This window comes from Thamnophis sirtalis, unplaced genomic scaffold, assembly GCF_051295495.1.
Source record: "Thamnophis sirtalis isolate CommonGarterSnake01/CBP01778 unplaced genomic scaffold, rThaSir2_p1.2 scaffold_1, whole genome shotgun sequence".
NCBI lineage: Eukaryota > Metazoa > Chordata > Lepidosauria > Squamata > Natricidae > Thamnophis > Thamnophis sirtalis.
The window spans coordinates 155,019,272-155,027,657 of record NW_028261381.1 but is presented as its reverse complement, the minus strand read 5'-3'; positions in this window follow the sequence as shown (position 1 = coordinate 155,027,657).

Below are 8,386 nucleotides of genomic sequence, written 5' to 3'. Positions count from 1 at the left end.
TCATTGGGGGGGGGGACCTTTACCTTAGTATTCACACCTGGTGTTCTTCATTCATCCCTACCTGGAACACCACCACAAGCTATCCAGAGTTGACATGGATGGCATATAAATTTAACAAAGACATAAAGAAATAAAATGATGAGGCAGCATATAGTAGGACTTGAGAGGGCCGAAATAACATACATGCCAAAGTGGTCTTCATCAGCTTTCATATACTGAACATTCCAATTACTTCTCCCGATTACTTCTCCTCCCAAGAAGGATGTTATCCTCAGTGACAGAAAGTGCCTTTTTCATCAACAAGGTTAAACAGACCCCAGATCCTTCCATCCAAGGATTCTGCACCCTTTCAAAAGCAACTCAATTTGAGCTTGGTTGTTTTCTTGCAGACTTTTCATTGCCCAAACTAAGTAACATCATTTCAACCTTGAGCTACAAATATTTTCCTTTATTGACAATTCAGTCCTCCCAGTTAACATAATTCTGCAGCTAGCCCAATCTACTCCCAGCTCAAACTTGCTGTAAAGTAAACCCCTCCCTCAGTTTAATAGGTGAAAATGTGTAGAGTTTGTGGATAGCCCATTTCACCATTGGAGGGAATTATTATTTTTCTTTTCCCTTACTCGTCCTTGTCATTTCTGAGCTTCAGCTGATTTGACAGCTCCTCTAAACAAGCAAGGCATGAGAGTAGTGATGGCTAACCTTTTCTGGGCCAAGTGCTAAAGCGCCCGAACCCCCCAAATGCAATGCGCACACAGCCCCTGCACATGTGCCCCACACCCACACATGCCCCTCCATATGTGCCCTGTCCCCCATACATGCGTGTGGACCCCCCTCACATGCCCTGCTCCCTGTCGATGCACAGCCGAGACCCAAAGACTGGCTGGCTGGTGGGAGGCGTTCGCACATGCTCAGCACAGCTAAACTGGGGTGATGGCTCGCGTGCTTGCAGAGAGGACTCTGCATGCCACCTCTGGCATGTGTGCCATAGGTTCACCATCACGGCATTAGAAGCTACTTAGCACATTTCTGTCTGATTTTGAAAAAGCTAAGTTGCATGGGACCACTTATTTGAATGGGAGCCACCAAGAAATCCCACTCTAGTATTGTGATGAAAGTAATGTCCTTCTGGGTTCAGCTCCAAGTGGGGAAAAAGACACTGGAGACATGGAGGCTGCTTGGAAAGATGGTTTATTGTTGGACAGGGCCACATGGCTTGAGCCCTGAACAGAAAAGGTGATCACATGCTTCATTGTTGGTGGAGAAGAAGAGAAGGGCCGAGGGAGGGGCTTGCTAGGCTTTTTATACCCTGTTTAGTCCCACCTCTCTGTTTCCTGTTCCTGTGTAAGAAATGTATTCTGATTGGTTGTCAGACTCCCATGGGGCCATGCAGGAGCTACTCTCTAGGCTGTGTTTTGAATCCAGGTATGGATGAGTTCTCAGATGCCATGTGGTCAGTTGAGTAAAGGGCCAATATTATCATGCTTTCCTGTAGCTGCTGGTGAAGTCTTTATTATGTAAAGTGGACTAGCCTGGCTGTCTTAATGGCCCATTAACAGTGGGGATGGGCAGGAAGCTACAGGCAACTATTCTGTCTTTTAAAACATGTTTCTTTCTTTTCACATCCAGAGAAATATTCTGCCTTTTAAATATTTCCTAGGATATTTCATTTTTCTGGGAGAGGGCTGGATGATAACTTCCCACAATTGAAAACAAACAAAATGACAACTGCAATTTATTGCTATAACACTTCCAGAACAACTACATGAATTAAGTTATTAATTTATTAAGTCATTAGGAACTGAGCTCCGTTTGAGTTCACCTCCTAATGACTTACCTTTTCCTTACCTTGTTTTTCTACAGGCTTCTCTTGTTGAGAAAGTGGAATAAAGTACTGATTGGCTTATGGTATATTCTGAGTGTCATCTGAGGTCAGCAAAAATCAAGACAATTTAGCAATTGTCTACTTTCTGTTTTAAAGGACTGGGCAAGAAGGGTCTAGAAAGAACATTATGTGGAAGTGCCTCAAATGCTAATGCTACTAATAAATTGTAACAATAGATTTTCCTCTTCCATCTAAAATAAATGGTAACGTCAGTGCAACTCAGGCATTAGTTCAAAGTAGATACTTGGAAATCTAGTTTAAAATTGACATTCAGAAATCAAGTTTAAAACTGACACTAAGGCTGTGCCAGGAGTGGGTTCCGGCAGCCGCTACTGCCAGTTTGCTGATGGTTGCGCAGCACGTGCACGCTTGATGCGTGCTGCGCTCATGCGCAGGTACTATAAAAATGCTTCTGCGCATGTGCAGAAGCCAAAAACAAGACGGCAGTGCCTATGGCGTTCGTGGGTGTGGCAGGCCTGGGTCGCTGCCGGTTCCGGTATCCAAGCCGCCAAACCACTACCAGTTCGGCCGAACCAGGCCAAACCGGTAGGAACCCACCACTGGGCTGTGCCCCATTTCAACCAAATATGCAGAGTAAGTGTTGGATAAAATAGGTGGAGCTGATTTAAAAAAAAAACTCTGCTGTTGTCTTACACTGATTCTTATTTACAGGAAATTTGAATGCAATATGAAAGTATATGCGTTTGGGTAGAGGCCAAATACTTGTTCGGTGGCTAATACAGCAGTATTTTTGTCAATCTCCAAGTACTTCTGAATCTGAAACCACCATTACATTCCAAACACAGATGATTCAAGACTCACAGGAAGCTTCATAGGGGTGTGTCCCTAATCATTCAGCTTGGGAGCTTGATGGGGATGTTACACAGAGCAGTAGATATTGGTCAGTATACACCCCTGTAATCTTTGGGGTATGACCCAACAGCAATGTTATTAAAATGTTTACAGCCAGTTGTTCTGCTTTCTCCCTAACATGTGTGTAAGGCAGCTGACATCATAAACATGATTAAACTAATAACATCATGAAGGACAAGACAAATAAAATAACAAAAATCAAACACGGCAGAGGGATAATTCATGAAGACTGTTAACTTGATGGAATAAAAAAAATCTTTCAAAGGATATTTAAATGAATAAAAAACCAACTGCATTTGAGATTCCACAATGCTTATGCTCCCACAACACATCGAATCATTGACCAGCTAAGCCAATTTTACAATAACATGCTCTGCAAACTATGCTAGTTTGGAGTTCAGTTTTATCATGGGAAGCCAGAAAATTGGGTGGTGTATAATAGAATTACAATACATTAATAATGAGTGTATTATGCACCTCATTTAGGGTGTGACAATAATTAAGGTATTATATTGTGCACCAGTCAGGTCCATCTATCAAAGCACAGACAGATGTGCAAAACACTCCCCATTTCACTGCCATCATTTCAGCATCTAGGATTTTACATAATTAGTCCTAAAACGAAAAAACACCCTGGGCTAAAAATGATTGAATACCTGTCCTCAGTTCAACATCCCTTGAACCAAGAGCAACTAAGGGAAACTAATCAAGGAGAGAACCAACCTAAAACTAAGGAGAAATTTCCTGACAGTTAGAACAATTAATCAGTGGAACGAATTGCCTCCAGATGTTGTGGCTGCTCCAATACTGGAGTTTTTAAAGAAGAGATTGAACAACCATTTGTCTGAAATGATAGGGTTTCCTGCTTGATCAGGGGGTTGGACTAGAAGATCTCCAAGGTCCCTTCCAACTCTGTTAATCTGTTATTCGGTTAAGAGTATTTTCATCTGATTTCAAGTCGTAAAGAACTGGCATGTTGTCCGTATGTTAGAATAAAACATTTATAATTCAGAGTATTTATATTTTGGATGCCATGGAGTTATGTCCTCTTAATAAGTAATATAATTATATGGAAAGAAATTAAGATAAGAACATGTCAGAATATCTTAGCTATGTATTAACATATGTGAACTTTATATAATCATATACAACCATGCTAATCAATAGATCATCCATCAGTTTGTTAATGTACTGTCACTATTGTCATTATGCAATGCAAATCATTATGCAGCGTTATAGCGTAATGATAATGCATACTTTTATACTGCATTATAGGTAGATGGATGGATGGATGTTGCATGAAAATGAATTAGAAAATGAATTAGAATTAAAGCAAACCATAAAAGGGGTTTTACTCAGGAAGATGTCAGGTTACATGGTCCACTGACAACCACTAGAACAAAAAATTTCAAAGAAAAAACACAACAAGATATGGTTTTTTAATGAAATGTACTTCCAAAAATAACAAACAGTTTCCATATGAAGTGACATCAGACATTAAAACTAAAAGTGTGGAGATTTGAGATAAATAAAAGCAAATACTATGGACCAGACACATGGTTAAACAAGAGAATTTATTATCCAATGTGCGACATGACCATCTCGAGGGAGTCTTAAGCGGGGAGTAGATAAGTAATATCAATGCTGAATGAGGTTAGAATTTGGCATTTTGCTAAACTGCAGCAATCCAGCTTCTCTTACCATGTTGCCTGTCCCTACATTATTCTGTATAGATTATTTGATATTTTTGCTTTATATATTTTGGTTCTTTTTTGCATTTCTGTACATTTGCTATTAATTTCTCCTTTCTCAGGAAGGAAGCATATTGGAGGTGGGTTGGGATGGAATTACTACTGTCAAAACAAACAATATTTTTTTAAAAAAAATTCCCTCAGAATTGGATAAAACTCATTAGAAGCCAGCCTTAAATTTCTTATTTCCTTTGCTTGACGGCAGAAGACAAATTCTGCTTTTAGCTTATAGGCTGATCATTTCTGTCTTTTTTTTTTAAAAGGCCCAATCTAATTATTATTATTTTTGTGCCTTTGAGTCAGTGTTGACACTTGTGACTGCCTGGACCAGTTTTCTTGGCAAGATTTCAGAAGTCAAATTCCTGTTTCCTAGGATAGGAAAATACAAACTGGCCCAACGTCACCAAGCTGGCTTTGTGTTAAGGCAGGCTGGCAATTTATGGCCTGGTGCCACCAAACTGGCCCTTGAGTAAATGTGCAAATATGAAGAACATCTATAATTTTGACATATTTGCTTTCTTCCTCTCCTTTTGGAATTAATTGGCTCAATAAAACCTATAATCTCCCCTTGATCTTTTCGATATAGCTTGATTCTCAAACCTCAATAATGTTCCCTTACTCAAGTTTATTGATATCTTTTTCCAAATCCAACAGATACACCAGCAAGATGCAAGCCAAAATCAGATTGAATTAGAACCAAACTGGAGAGCCATTTCTCTTTCCCACAGCGGTGCTGTCCTTCTGAATTGTTTATACCATTCTCTGTAGTTTTAATGTTTATAGTTCTCTATAACTTTTCTTCTTCTTCTTCTTCTTCTTCTTCTTCTTCTTCTTCTTCTTCTTCTTCTTCTTCTTCTTCTTCTTCTTCTTCTTCTTCTTCTTCTTCTTGATTAGTCAGTTTTCCAAACGTTTTATATTATTATCAATTCCCCCCGCCCAATATTGATGCAAACACATCTAAACTTTCAGTTATCTTCTACATGCCAGTGATGGAATTTTGAATTTGCTGCAGTCAAAAATACTAAGTGATTTATATGGTGTTGAAGTATTTATTCTGTTTTTTGCTCCCGAAACTTTTATGGAGATGACTGTTATGGAGCAGTTTCTTACGTTACCACCTAAAACAATGTTGATTCACAAATTGCAATATTGTACTTCGGGGTGTGGCTAACAATCAACTATGCATCCACCTGATGGTATTTCTTGGTTATGTACCATAGTTTGCTCTAGGGAACCAAGTCATACATTACACTGTTCTCCTGTTGATCAGATACATCCAGATGCATCAGCATGATGCCCCACCCATACTACATACAGTAACAGCTGACAGTGTTTACCCAGCATGTACACATAGGCATCACAACAAATATGGAGTTTGCTGTTCAGATCCTAGCAGGGGTGGGTTCCTGCCAGTTCTAACCTCTTCTATAGAAGAGGTTCCACAAATCTACAGTGCCGTTTAGAACCAGTTCTAGCTCCCTCCCCCCTCCCGTCTGCACATCATCAAGATGAAGAGCGAGAGGAGGAATTCTGGGAGTTGAAGTCCACAAGTCTTAAAGCTATCAAGTTTGAACACCCCTGTTTTTTTAAAAGGGTTAGGGGTGCAAGGGTCTTGTAATGTGACAGCTTTAAGACTTGCGTGCTTCAATGCCAGAGTTCCTTAGCCAACATGACTGGATGAGGAATTCTGGGAGTTGAAGTCCACAAGTCTTAAAGCTGTCAAGTTTGAACACCCCTGGGTTTTTTTTTCTAAAGCGTTAGGGGTGCAAGGGTCTTGTAACTTGACAGCTTTAAGATTTGCGTGCTCCATATGCCAGAGTTTCTGAGCCAACATGACTGGATGAGGAATTCTGGGAGTTGAAGTCCACAAGTCTTAAAGCTGTCAAGTTTGAACACCCCTGGGTTTTTTTTTCTAAAGCGTTAGGGGTGCAAGGGTCTTGTAACTTGACTGCTTTAAGATTTGCGTGCTCCATATGCCAGAGTTTCTGAGCCAACACTTTGGTTGCTAAGCAAGAGCGTTGTTAAGTGAGTTTCACCACGTTTTACAAGTTGGCCATGCCCACCCAGTCACATGGCCGGCAAGCCACCCTCACCCGGTCACATAGCCGGCAAACCACTCCCACCTGGTCACATGGCCAGCAAGCCACTCCCATAAAGCAGGCCACACCTACAGAAGAGGTTCTAAAAGTTTTTGAAACCCACCACTGGATCCTAGACATCATAACTTAGACCAAACTGCATTTACCTTAAATAGGAGGAATCTATCCTTAAATATATCCCAGGAAACTGATTCTGGATTTATCTGATAGCTTGACTTTCAACAAAAACAAAACAAAATTCCTGCATTGGCAACCTTATTAAAATCTTAACAGCACTTTTCAGACACTGCATAAATCAAACAACAATCTAGGCATGTCAGCCCTGGAGCAATCTCTATTTCCCCATCTGACCTCTCCCACAGAAGTGTTCCAAGAAACAGTGTGAAGGCATTATGGTCTAGCAGCTATTGCACCAGGCTAGAAATCAGGACATTGTGAGTTTTAGTCCCACTTTAGGTATGAATGGTGGCTGGGTGACTTTGGGCCAGTCAATCTCTCTCAGCCCATGGTGGGTTTCAAATAATTGAACAACCCGTTCTCTGTCCTAATGACCAGCTGCTGTAGGTGGGGCTTGGTGGTCATGTGTCTGGGTGGGTGTTGGCCAACTCAATGTCACTCACATCGATGGGCGCTTCCCCTTAGCTGTTAAAATGCAATAAGGGTTAACCGGGGTGGCACTTTCTGTAAGCAGGGCAATAAAGATTAGGCTAGAAACAACACCAGAATGTTTCCTCCCTGCCTTCCTTACAGGATTAGCCCTGTAAAGTGGAAAAAAAAATGAGATTTCTTCCAACAATCTGTTCTCCCAACTGCTTAGAAAGTTAACAACAGGTTCTCCCCAATAGGTGCAGACTGGCTGAATCCCACCACTGCCCTCAGCCCAATTCACCTCTCAGAGTGGTTGTTGTGGGGGTAACAAGAAGAGGAAGACATATTAGATATGTTCACTGCTTTGAGTTATTTACTAAAATAATAAAGGCAAGATAAATGTCTATGGAGATTCTCAGTCATCCAAGTCATGGTGCTTTTTCAAGAGGCAACTGGACATTCCTGTTTTTCTTTGAGGACATTTCACTTCTCATCCAAGAAGCTTCTTCAGCTCTGAGAATCTCCTGCCTTTGGGACAACAGGCAGGATTAAAAAAAAATCAAAATCATAAATAAGAATAAATTTTTTTAGATTTTAGATTTTATTGAACATTTATATGCCGCCCTTTTCCCTGAGGGGACTCAGGGCGGCTTACAATAATGGGGGGAAGGGAGTGCAAGACAAGACTTAAAAGAAAAAGAAATGTGAATAAAAGAAATTAACCATAAAAACACAACATTCACTCAACATTCGGGCGGGGTGAGAATAATCCTATCCCCAGGCCTGACGGGATAGCCAGATCTTGAGGGCTGTGCGGAAGGCCTGGACTGTGGTGAGGGTACGGATCTCCACGGGGAGGTTGTTCCATAGTGTCGGAGCTGCAACTGAGAAGGCTCTCCTCCGCGTAGTCGCCAGTCGGCACTGACTGGCGGATGGAATTCGGAGGAGGCCTACTCTGTGCGATCTGATGGGACGCAGGGAGGTAATTGGCAGGAGGCGGTCTCTCAGATAGCCAGATCCACTACCATGGAGCGCTTTATAGGTGGTAAGTAAGACCTTGAAGTGCACCCGACGATCAACAGGTAGCCAGCGCAGCTCACGGAGGATCGGTGTTATATGGGCGAACCGTGGTGCGCCCATGATCACTCGCGCGGCCACGTTCTGAACTAGCTGAAGTCGCCGGATGCTCT